Source organism: Myotis myotis, unplaced genomic scaffold, assembly GCF_014108235.1.
Source record: "Myotis myotis isolate mMyoMyo1 unplaced genomic scaffold, mMyoMyo1.p scaffold_m19_p_1, whole genome shotgun sequence".
Lineage (NCBI taxonomy): Eukaryota > Metazoa > Chordata > Mammalia > Chiroptera > Vespertilionidae > Myotis > Myotis myotis.
Window position 1 is genome coordinate 132,829,617 of NW_023416313.1, and position 13,020 is coordinate 132,842,636.

The 13,020-nt window shown below is 42.2% G+C and overlaps 1 pseudogene; it reads right to left on the bottom strand.

Annotated features, from left to right (window-relative positions):
* Nucleotides 1-3,290: 3,290 nt before the first annotated feature.
* LOC118662558 lies at nucleotides 3,291-3,755 on the bottom strand (annotated as a pseudogene).
* Nucleotides 3,756-13,020: the final 9,265 nt, after the last annotated feature.

Consider the following 13,020-nt stretch of genomic DNA (forward strand, 5'->3'; position numbering starts at 1 on the left):
AGTATTTACTTCTAAGGGTTGGGTGAAGAGTAAATGATTGAGTGTCTGTACTATGTTAGAACACTGCCTGGCACTTACTGAATGCCCACAAGTGTTGGCTGTCATCAATGTCATGGGAGGACTTATTTCTCTCCGACTCTTCATTGTCTATTAGGTACCCCACATTATCACCTGCCTAAGGCTTAAAGACCTTATAAATGCTTGCACAGATGGTAAGTAGTAGAGTCCACAGATTATACCGTACAGATCATACACAGATGCATAATGAAGTACAAATGAATATGCTTGATAGTAATTGTAACATGAATTGAGTACTCACCCTGTGCCAGGAACTGTTTTACATGCTAAGGATAACCTCTAAGATAGGCACAATTATTACTCCCATTTTCCAATGAGGACACCAATGAACAGAGTGGTTAAATAACTTACTCAAGATCACACACCTACTAACTGGTAGACTTGAGATATGTTAACCGGTGGTTGTTGGCATTGAATTGGTAGCTTTTTTCTCAGAGTCCACAAATGTAAGTCCAAGTAGCTTGCTCCAGAATTCATGTTCTTTTTCTGCTCTTTTCCCTGAGGGTGATCAAAATTCCTATGGAGCTTGTAAGAAGTCCTGAGATCAGGGAAGGGTTGGATGAGGTCATCCGGAAGAGTGACCTCCGGCTGGACCCAGGTATTTGGAGGCTCCTCACCCCCTCCCTTGTTCATGGGATGTACTGTTCTTCCCACTGTTCCCAGTTACTGTTTTGGCTAAACTGTACTCATCCTACCTAACCAGATTAAGGCCTCTACATAAACTGTTGACATTCTGGCGGGCAGGTGGGGAGATCTACTTGTCTTATTGCCACAGAAGGCAAGCCTAGTAAGCCAGTTCACTTGCTTACTAAACTTGCCACCTACCAATCTGGAGAGGTTTGTCTCTTTCTTCAGTCTCTGCTTGCCCTCCATGTACAGGACCAGTTCATGGACCAACAAAGAGCATTTTGTTACTCCTGTTTCACGACTAGAAGGCTATTCCGTTTAGACCTTGGCCATCAGCCTTTCCCTCACTGTCGCTCCTGAGACGCGTGGGCTGCTTCTCCTGGTGGTGCTCCGGGAGAGCCCGGCCACGACGCCCTGCTGGCCAGGCTCCCAAAGCCCTTGCTCATCCTGGTTCTGCTGATCTTCCATACTCAGCCGGTCCACACTCCCGCTGCGGGCTGAGGGGCTGTCCATCACGGCCTTGCTCAGTTTGCTGATTTGAAAATACCTTCTTCACCATTTATTGAGGGCTTTGAAACTTCTGTGGCTCTTTTCAGCTCCCTGATCACACCCAGGTACACCTAAGTAGGGGTGAGGTGCTGTTCACTTAGGCCATCGCCACACCACTAACTACTTTACTATCATTGCCTGTTAGTATAAAGCTCCAGGCAAGAAGAAAGACTCAAGCTCCTTTTGTTTGAGGGTCTACACTTACCTGGAGTCTGTGCCACTTGTCTTCTCCCTAAAACATTTTGATGTTGGGTTGAGGCACAAGGCCTTACACTCATGTCCAAAATTTTCATCTTTTACTATCACCAACCTCCTACTTTCCTCACCTTTATTGAGAGTCCTGATTTCTTGATTTTTAATGGAAATAGAGTCTATTTCCCTCACTATCACTGTCCCAGGCCCTGTACTTCTAGTGTATTAGGTACCTGTTAAAAAGAGAATGTTGGTACCTGCAGAACATTTAACAAGTAATTCACTTGTAAGATTCTAGGGCCGTGGTCGGCAAACTGCGGCTCGCGAGCCACATGCGGCTCTTTGGCCCCTTGAGTATGGCTCTTCCTAAGCCTTAGGAGTACCCTAATTAAGTTAACAACAATGTACCTACCTATATAGTTTAAGTTTAAAAAATTTGGCTCTCAAAAGAAATTTCAATCATTGTACTGTTGATATTTGGCTCTGTTGACTAATGAGTTTGCCGACCACTGTCTAGGGCAGTGGTGGTGAACCTTTTGAGCTCGGCGTGTTAGCATTTTGAAAAACCCTAACTTAACTCTGGTGCCGTGTCACATATAGAAATTTTTTGATATTTGCAACCATAGTAAAACAAAGGCTTATATTTTTGATATTTATTTTATATATTTAAATGCCATTTAACAAAGAAAAATCAACCAAAAAAATGAGTTTGGGTGTCACCTCTGACACGCGCGTCATAGGTTCGCCATCACTGGTCTAGGGGGTTATTTCAATTGGCTAATTTCTGCTTCTCCCAATAAACACACTCAGAAAATATAGTGCATGAAACTGGTGAGATAAATATGGATCAGATCTTGAAGGGACATGTAATCCGGGTGAAGAAGCTTAGATTTTATCTTAAAGGCAGTGAGGATCCTGTGGCAGATTTAAGCAGGACAAAATATGGTCAGAATGGGAAGGTGAGGCTGGAGGCAGTAAGTAAGCAGGGCAGAGGGAAGTCCCTGTGGTCATCGACGTAAGAGGCTGATGCTTGCAGGCGGGGAATAGAAGTCCTAGGACCTGGAGATTGGTTGTGGGACGGAGAGGAGACAGGCAGCCTCTTTAAATAGAAATTCCATACTTTCTCTTTAATTTTTAACAACTTTAATTTTTAACAACTTCTTTGACATAAAAGTTGTTTATGTTTAAGGTGTGAAACTTGATGTTTTGATCTGTGTATGCCAGCTAAATAACTTATTCATCACCTGTACACAGTTACCATTTGTGTCTGTATGTGTATATGGTGAGAAGATTTAAATTGAGATCTATTCTCTTAGCTAATTTCAAGTACAGTATTGTTGCAAATGTGTTTACATATTTATATACTATATGTATAATATAATACATGTTTTATATAAATTTTACTTATGCAATGGGATAGTCATCCTTAAAAAAGGAAATCCTGCCACTTGTGCTAAATGTAATAAATCAGACACAGAAGACACACACTGCATACCTATTCTTTAAAAAAATATTTTTATTGATTTCAGAGAGGGAGAGAGAGATAGAAACATCAATGATGAGAGAGTCATTGATTGGCTGCCTCCCTCATGCCCCACACTGGGGACCAAACCCCCAACCTGGGCATGTGCCCTGACTTGAACCTAAATGTGGCCTCCTGGCTCATAGGTCAACGCGAAAACAATGAACTATGCTGGTGGGCCTAAATACCTATCCTTTTTTTTTTTTTCCCCCCTGCCACAGGTTTATTTGTATAAATAGCACAGGAGGACACCAATGCCATGCAGACAGCAGCCCAGGGGTCCCACCAGTCCTTCTGTCTTCACATCGGCAGACAGAGGCCTCTACTGTGGAGCCTTCGTGGGGGCCTGGGCCCCTTTGGGAGCCTGAGCTGCAGCCGCCCCCGCAGCCTGGGGCTTGGTTTCCGCCTTGGCCTTGGCCTTTGACCAGGAGAGCCTGAGCCCCTTGCAATGTGGGCACGAGCACATTTCCCAAGCTTGGGGTGAGCGATGTAGGCAGGTTGATTGAGTTTGCGGCTGCTGCCCTTTGGGATATTGGGCCTGGGCTCCTTGGGCTTGACCAGGGAGGGCCTCTATGGCCTCAGTGCGTGTGCTCATGGCCTTGGCGTTGTTGGCTTGCATTTTCTTCAGGCCCTTCTTATTGTGCTTCTTGGCAAAGCGCATGTTCCTTAGGAACTTGGGGTCTACCCCCTTAAGAGATTTGTATCTTTGTGACCAGGGTTTCTTGATGTCGTTTCTGTGCCATTTTTGGGTCTGGTTGTGTGTGGTGTGGTTCTTGGACTTGGTCATCTCTGCACAGAAGCCCGTGGCTCCTGAAGCGCCAGGGACCGGAAGAGAAAGAGGAGGAGCATACCTATTCTTAAAGATACCTTCCCTTCCCTGTGGAACCTTCCCTGACTTTCCATGACTTGCTCTCATAGCTACCTGTACACAGTTATGATATTTTTTTATTGTGTTTTTCTTTCATACTAGAATGTGCTGTCTGTACTGAGGGCACTTATTTTTGCCCAAAGTTTTTGTATTCCCAAGGCTTATATATATAAAGGCTGGCAAATCTTTGTCGAACAAATGAACAGATGAATAGATGTTTCAGAGTAGAGGGTGTCACTCTATAAAAGGTTATGGCCAAGCCGTGGCACTGATGTCCCCTGAGTGGAGATCAGTGGAAAACACCTGGATCCTGTGGTGCAGACAGGGTACTGCCCAGAGGTGGCACAGCAAGGTCATGGTGCAGAATCCAAACCTTAGGCAGAGGCAACTTGGCTTCTCAAGTTGCAAAAGCTGTTTTTGGATTTTTAATGAGTCTGGGAGCATCAAAAAAGAGGGAGCCCTGGCTAAGTAGCTCAGTTGGTTAGAGCATCATCTCAATACACCAAAGTTGAGGTTTTCATCCCTGAGCAGGGCACATAAAAAATCAAAAGTCAATCATGAATGCGTGAATAGGTGGAACAACAAATCAATGTCTCTCTCCTATCTCTCTCTCTTTCAAATCAATCAATCAATAAAAAAAGCAGGGAGCTCTCCATTCTATGCATCTTTTGTTATCAGTTGATGTGGAGAAAAGAATTTCCTGAGGCCCCGCAGGAGGATGGGGCTTCTTGGAAAGCTTTATTGATGATGTAAAATTATGGGGGTTTCCCTCTAAGGTCCCATCTCCAGCCATCCTGCCATGGAAGAAGAGGCCCAATCTTGTCTTCAGCAGGGCCAGGACTAAGGCCACCGCCCATAGTTTCTCTTCCATACTAAAGCCCAGTACAGTCCAGCATCTGGCTGGCTTAGCTTGTGTTCCCAGCAACAGTCCATTGCGTGTGGGATCTTCAGGGACATGGGCCATGCAGCTGCTTAAGGCTACATGGCTACAGAGGTTTTGCCAAGTGAGGGTCATGGAGCAAGAGAGCAAGAGGGAACAAGGAAGCAAGAGAGAGGAAACTGTCTGGAGATTTTGCCCTTCCAAGATTTCAAGTGCTTGCAGTGGCTCCACCATCCAGCCAATGATCTTTCTACCAGGCTAGACTGACAGCCAAGCACCTTCTCTACATCACCTCAACTTCACTGTGCGTGGACCCAACCCCACCCCCCGCCTCTTAGTTTGATCCCTTCCCCCAGTGACCTTCAGAGAATGGACTGGTGGTTTTCTGGGAGTGTGAAGCTGTAACTTCTTGCTGAAGCTGCCCAATGACTATGTTTATAATGTCTGGTGTCTCCTTTGCTCTCTTCCCTACATTAATATTAGTAAAGTAGCTAGCTACCACAATAACATTCTGACCTGGTGGACTAAAATTTCTGTGTGCCACCATGAGAAGCAAGGGGAAGTATAGTTAGCACCTATTCACCTGCATTTTATTATTATTTGTTGTTGTTGTTAATCCTCACCTGATGATATTTTTCCATTGATTTTTAGGGCGAGTGGAAGAGAGAGGGAAAGGCAGAGAGAAACATTGATATGAGGGAAACACATGGGTTGGTTGCCTCCTGCATGAGCCCTGATCAGGGCCTGACCCGGGGAGGAGCCTGCAACCAAGGTGCATGCCCTTGATCAGAATCAAACTTGGGACTCTTTGGTCCCCAGGCTGACACTCTATTCATTGAGCCAAACTGGCTAGGGCATATTCACCTGCATTTTATATAGATACTAGAGGCCCTGCACTGGTGGGGTCCCTTGGCATGGCCTGTGGGCATCTCGCCGAAACCGGCAGTCCAACATCCCCTGAGGGATGTAGTAGTGCGCAAAATGGCAGGCGGCTGGGGAGGAGCCCAACCCCGGGCTGGGCCTGGGCTACTCCTGCTCATTCCTGCCCTGCTGCTCCTGCTGCTGCAGCTGCTCCATAGGTAGGTTCGCTGTTGCTCCGCCTTGTCCTAGGGCAATACCGGTGCGCCCATGATGACAGAGAAGCGGCCCTGGGCTCATACCCAGTCAGTCTGGATGTCTGGATGCTGGTCCCGATCCCGGTCCCAGTCTGGATGGGGAGGGGTGTGGAGGGGGAGTGTCCGAGGGAGAGGCCTGCACCTCCACAGCTGCGCTTGCCAGTCGTGAGCCGGGTGTCTGGTGCCCGATGGACAGCTGAGCGGAGCTCCCTCTGTGGGAGCGCACTGACCACCAGGGGACAGCTCCTGCATTGAGCGTTTGCCTCCTGGTGGTCAGTGCACATCATAGCAACCAGTCAAACGGTTGAATGGTCACTTAGGCTTTTATATATTAGATGTCTCACACTGACTATTTGTTGGACTGGACTGGACTTTAATATGGGACAGAAATTCTGGGCAGTGGCCTTAATTGTAGCTCTGCTAACGACAAGATTGGGCTTCTTCTATGGCAACATGGGATAAAAGAGATGGGACCTTGGAGGGAAATCCTCTTAATTTTACATCATCAATAAAACTTCCCATGAAACCCCATCCTCTGGTGGAGACTTCAGGAAATTCCTTTCCTCACGGCACTCCAAGAGCCCCCCTCCCACTGTTAGCAGTAGTGTTTGGCTTGTGGGATGCATAATTTGATAAGCATATCCATTTAATTGATCTTATTATGTATTTCTTGAAATATTGTCCTTGTTTATTTTTTTTTGTTTACATGATTTGTCAAAGATGGCTGGAGGCTGTGGCAAAGCCCCTTCTGAGTTGCTGAAAATGTATCCTTGTATTTTTAAGAACATATTTGCGGTATGTATTTCAATACAATTTTGGTGAGCAGTATTGATAGCAGTATTTTCACTGGTGCTTCTTGTTTGCCTTTGTCTTTCATACATTTTTATTTCCTTTTGATTTTATCCTATTTTATCCCGTGTATGTCATATCATTTTGGATGGGGCTTTTAAACAGAGTAGAGTTGGACTCAATCTGCAACGCTTTGACTTTTAATACATTTGTTTTTACTTGTTTCATGTTTTGTTTCCTGATTTCTATGTAGTTCCATTGTTTTCAAATATGGGTCATATTTTCTCTGCTCTTGTCTTCCTTTGGAGATAGTTACACATATTTAAATCCTGCTAGTGATACTGAGATTTCAAAGGTTTTCACGCACATCCTATAACTTACATTTCTCTAATTACTAAATGGCAAACCTGTATGTTTGATGATCCTGGCAGAACAGTTTAACCTACTTTCCGCCTCCTCAGGGTTTATTGCTCGTCACCCACCCAGGTTTTGCTAATGGAACCTGGGTTTTAAAAATTAACTTATTGTAAAACTTAAAAAATATTTATATGAAGAATGTTTTAACTATTTCTATAATATTTGAATCTATCTTTGTTTCAGTCAGTTTTGGACCTGTGGGCCAATCCCTTAGTTACTACTCCCTAATTTCTATCTCCTAGGCTTCTCATTTAGGTCAATTAATATTTGTCTTCAAATATATGCCTAAATATTTATACATATCTGTTTATTTTATTGCTTTTACAAGTGTGAGACAACTTTGCTGTGTACGGAATTCTTGGATCAAAATTATTCTTAATAATTTAAAATATTAAAATTGTTCAAAGATTTTTGCACTCTCTTTTGGCTTTGAATATTGCAGTACATTATTTTTTAATCCGGAACAGGAAAAAGAGGGGTTAGTGTGCTGCAGTGGTCCAGAGGGCCTCATAGACAAGGTTGACTGCTTTTATCTGCCACTTTCCTGCTCACCACTGACTGTGATAGACCAGTGGAAAGTTAGCTTTGGTTTTCCATTACTGTAAGGGATGAAAGTAATGATGGTATTTAACCTCCAAGGCTTATTGCAAGGATTCAGTGAGTTAATGTATATAAAGTCCTTAGCCAATTATCTGTTATGTAACTCAATTATGATTTACTTGATTTCCCTTTCTGTTTCATTTTGGATGTTTTTCTGGGGATATCAGTTGTCTAAATTTCAATCTCTCCCTTTTTTTGCCCCCGCCATGGTTTTATATTAAGTCTGTGTATCTTATGAGTATACAAGTTTCTCTTCATTTTTTTATTTTATCAAACCTGTCTTTTTCCTCAACTTAGATCTTAATTCTGCTAATATACTTCTAAAACTTGTTTAAGCTTGTGAAATATAATCACATACAGAAAAGTGTGTAAATCCTACGTGCACAGCTTGAGAAATAAGATACTAAACTGTGTGTAAGAACAGGGCACTGCAGCATCCCAGGGCTCCCTGCAGCCTCATTCAAGCGCACGCCCTTTGCTCTGCTCAAAGGTAATATTCTTCTGACTTTGATGATAATCACTGTCTTTCTTTTCTAAAAGTTTGACTACCTAAGTATGCATCCCTAAATAGCATGGTTTAGCTTTTAAGCTTTATACAGGGTGAGGAAAAAGTAGATTTACAGTTGGTCATATGGAAAACAATACAATAATTAATCTATCTATATAAAAGGCTAATGTGCTAAGTGCCCAACTGTCTGATTGGTCACTATGATGCACACTGACCACCAGGGGGCAGACACTTAATGCAGGAGCTGCCATAATGTGCACTGGCCATTTACAGAGAAACGGCACCATGGATCTGGTGCCCATAAAGCAATACTCAGCTTCCCACAAGTGGGACACAGGCCTTACCACCACCCCAGAGTGACAGCCCACCAAATCGCAGCAGACACTACTGTGACCCCATGGCGCAAAATGTGGCCCACAGCCCAGCCCAGTCTGAAAATGGTCGCCAGGTAATGATGTGACATAGCAACACTCTGCTTTCTCTCCCTAGAGACTAGCCTCCTTGGAATTTCTTCAGCCTAGGAACACTACTTGCTGTATAGCCAGGTACAAACATTTTACACTTTGACCAAATGTTTGTGAAGTGTATTCCTATGCCTCATCTCATTTGATCCTCACAGAAGTCCTGGAGTAGGTAGATAGGAGACTCTTTAGAATCCTATTTTCTTTTCATTTGCCAGAAAAGAAAGATTTAGAAAGCTTAGAAACTTGACCTTACTGAAAAGAAGTAAGAAATGGTAGACCTTGAAAATGACTTCAGATTTTTTCACTGTGTAGACCAGGGGTCCTCAAACTATGGCCTGCGGGCCACATGCAAATACAAATATTGTATTTGTTCCCGTTTTGTTTTTTTACTTCAAAATAAGATATGTGCAGTGTGCATAGGAATTTGTTCATAGTTTTTTTTTAAACTATAGTCCGGCCCTCCAACGGTCTGAGGGACAGTGAACTGGCCCCCTGTTTAAAAAGTTTGAGGACCCCTGGTGCAGGCTATAGTCAAACACTGCTGCAGTTCAATATTTTACCCTTTGTTCTCTCTGCATGATCTACAATAATAATCTGCTTCATGTTGATATTTACTGCTGTGTTGCTGACAATTACCTGAAAGAGAAGTTGGGGTTCTTCACTGGGCTGGAAAAAGTTTAGCTACATCCGAAAGCAGGTCTAATTAAGGAAGTTTAATATATATATATAAAGGCTAAGTTGGCTTGCACATGCATGCTACATATAAAGCTCTTACTGGCACCAATCGCATGTGTGTGTTTCCATCTGTCATTGTCGATCATGAATTTGGTTGAAACTTCTATTATAGAGAAAGGGTGAATAGCGATATTGAAATATTTCTTCTAATTAATTTTCTTTCAATGTGCACGAATTCATGCACTGGGCAACCAGTAAGTAATAATACAAGAATAAACTTTGTTTTGTGTATTCACAACTGCAAACCTATTTTTGCCACACCCTGTATACATGAAATCAACCAATATGAAGTTTTTTCTGGCTTCATCCATGAGCCATTGTATTTGTAGCATTCATCTGCATTGTGGTGAGTAGCTGTAGTTGCTCATTTTCAATTTTGTATACTATTCCATCATTTGTATATCCCACCATATTATCACGGCTGTAGTTGGACAGTTTGGCTACTATAAACAATACTGTTATAAACATTCTTTTTTTTTTAAAATATATTTTATTGATATTCTACAGAGAGGAAGGGAGAGAGATAGAGAGCTAGAAACATCGATGAGAGAGAAACATCGATCAGCTGCCTCCTGCACATCTCCTCCTGGGGATGTGCCCGCAACCCAGGTACATGCCCCTGACCGGAATCGAACCTGGGACCTTTCAGTCCGCAAGCTGACGCTCTATCCACTGAGCCAAACCGGTTTCGGCATAAACATTCTTAACATTAAAAAATTACATGTATTTAATTTTTTAAGGTATACAATATGATGACTTGATATGCATAGTGAAATGATTACTGCAATCAAGCTATATCTTATAACATATCTCCTAGCAGTTGTCAGGTTTTGATTTATTCTTTATTATAGCACCTGAAATCTACTCTTAGCAAATTCATAGTATTCAATGCAATATAATTAACTTGAAATTTGTTTCCTGCTATCCCTATGACATTTATAAGGGTAAATATTATGCTTATGAGAGGGTTTGTTGGGTCATAGAGCATATATATAATTAACCAATTAGGTATTGTCAAACCATTCACCCAAACAGTGCTGCGTGCGATAGTGTTTTTAATTTCCTTAAAATCATTCATCATTTTGCCATCTCTTTTTAGCCTGCTCTCTCCTTGTTCTTTTTCTCTTTGTTAGAGCCTGTGTCTTTTTATACTGTACTTACAAGGCTAATCAGAGTTTGGAAATTTTCTTCTGGAATATAAAAAGAGTTTATTTTAAATATAAAAAGAGCTCCTTTTCCCCCAGGTCTCTCAAAAATTGTTCTATTTTTATTTAAACTATATTTTTCCCCATAGACATGTGTTAGTTTCCCTTCTTTCTTTTCTTTGCACAGAAATGAATCCAGACTGTATTTGTCATTAGACAGGGTGAGTAGGCTTTTTCTTATTCCACCCTCACTGTATCTTCCACAGAGATGTATCGTTATGGTCCAAGGATGTATTAAAGTGGTCTCTTTTTCAGAGATGTGGAGGGCAGGTTAATGTACTAAGCCTTCAATCCAATTTTCCATTTCTAAGTAGACATTTATTCAACTGGCATATCATCTATCTCTAATGTTTGATTCTGTGATATGCAAACCACCATAATTTGCAAAACACTATACTCCCCCGTATTCAGGGTCTCTGTGGCTGACTCCACCAGCTGTCACAGTCACTCTGCATCTCCTCCCACCTCTATGCACATACTTATCTCCACCCTACTTGCGGCTTTTGCCTTCTCTGCCTGGGTGCAGAGCTTTGGAGGAGTGGGGGAGGGAGGGGAACCTTGTGTGATATTGTGTTTGACACACAGAGAAGCACCAAAGGGAGCACAAAGTGTAACTGCCTTAGTCTCTATTTGCACATTCCTTTGGACTCTGAGTCAGGGGACTGAGGTGGGGAAATAAACAAAATTATTTTTAAAGAGTAGTTTATTAATTTTTAGAGAGAGAAGAAGGGCTATGGAGAGAGAGAGACATCGATGTGAGGGAATAACATCTATTGGCTGCCTTTATGCATGCTCCCACCGGGGATCCAGCTGGCAACCCAGGCATGTGCCCTTGATGGAGAATCGAAGTGTCAATCTCTTCATGCATGGGACGATGCTAACCACTTAGCCACAGCCAGGGGTAAAAACATCTTTTTAAAATTTCAAATGAAGCTTTGAACCATGGGTAGGGTGTGGGGGGTTGGGTGGGGGCAGGTAGAGGTTGGGATGGAGCCTGAAGGCACCCTCTGTTGATCTGAGTGCTGGTTACACAGATGAGTTTGGTTTGTGAATGTTCAATGAGCTTTTCTGTATCTATATTAGACTTTAATAAAAAAGTTTTTTAAAAATGTTAAGGCAACTATTTTTGATTGTGTGTTTCTCCCCAAGTGGGTTCTTTTTCAGGATGCAAATCAGAGTATGTGGTGTGATGCACAACAAATAGGCTTTCCTCAGTACATTTTCAAATGCCTTGGGCTTTGATTCCACTCAGATCCTGGTGTGTGTGGTGGGTTTTGTCTTATAGTTTCATGGATACTTTAGTGCAAACATAGGAGCAGCTTTGTGAAGGATGCTAATCAGATTCCACTTTCTGGAAGTCATAACACATTACATGTAATTAGCAAAGTGGAGAAACATGAAGGCAAGTCACACTGAACTGTATCAGATGGAAATAGTTTAGTAAAGGTGCATTCATACATGTTCAAACAACTTAAATCTACCTTGTCATTTTATGGGGTAATGATACCAGTTTTAGGATAGCTACTGAGATTTTGAAAACTCACTTTTAAAGTTATGAAACTAGTTTTATATAAGTCAGCATTAAAGAAGATGGTTGATGACATGTAGTGAATTAAAGATGACAAGATAGACAATCCACATAATTAAAAATGTATCATCTTTTAAATACCATTAGTGTGACATGCTCTGAGAAGTAAAAACTAACAGATTTTCTGAATTAGTTATATTTTTAAATGGACCAAACCTGTCTGTGCCGCAGAATCATTTGGGAAGCTTGTGAATAATGTCACACCCGAATTTATTCAGTGTCACACCCGAATTTTCTGAGCCAGCATACCCACGAATGTGCCAGGATATTGGCCTGTATTAATGCATTGAATTGGGTCATACCCATCTCCTCTGGCTTTTCTAAGCTTCTGGGATACTACCCTTACAGACAGTAATCCGGCCCAGAGGGACTATTGAGTCTAGTCTCAGGTCTGGTCTCCTGATCTCAAGGGCCTCTTGCACCCAGACTGTCCTGAGGTGATAAGCAACTGTCTTTCCAGAAGTTGCTAGAATTTTATAACTATTCCAGGAATTGGGATGCATTTTAGGAAAGAGTGGGCAGTGTCAGCTTCATGGTATCATGCATAGGAGCTGGAACGTGAGTATATGGGTCATGAAAGAAGCTCAAAATCCCATGGAAAGCCAATAGTGAAGCTGGACTGGTGGTTGTACCTTGTCCACTATCGGCAAGTATCACTGCGAGTGTGTGATGGAGTGGAAATGACACTCCAGTGCAAGCACAGATATTTGTATTTAGATCCAAGTTTTTATATTTTGTAACTGTTTCATCTTGACCGGGTTAATTTACTTACTAGAGTTTCAGTTTTCTCATCAGTAAAAGAGCAGGTAGGGTGGTTGTTAAGAAAAGAAATATGAATGTAAAAAATGCCTTAGGATAGTGCATGGGATACAGAATGCTCTCA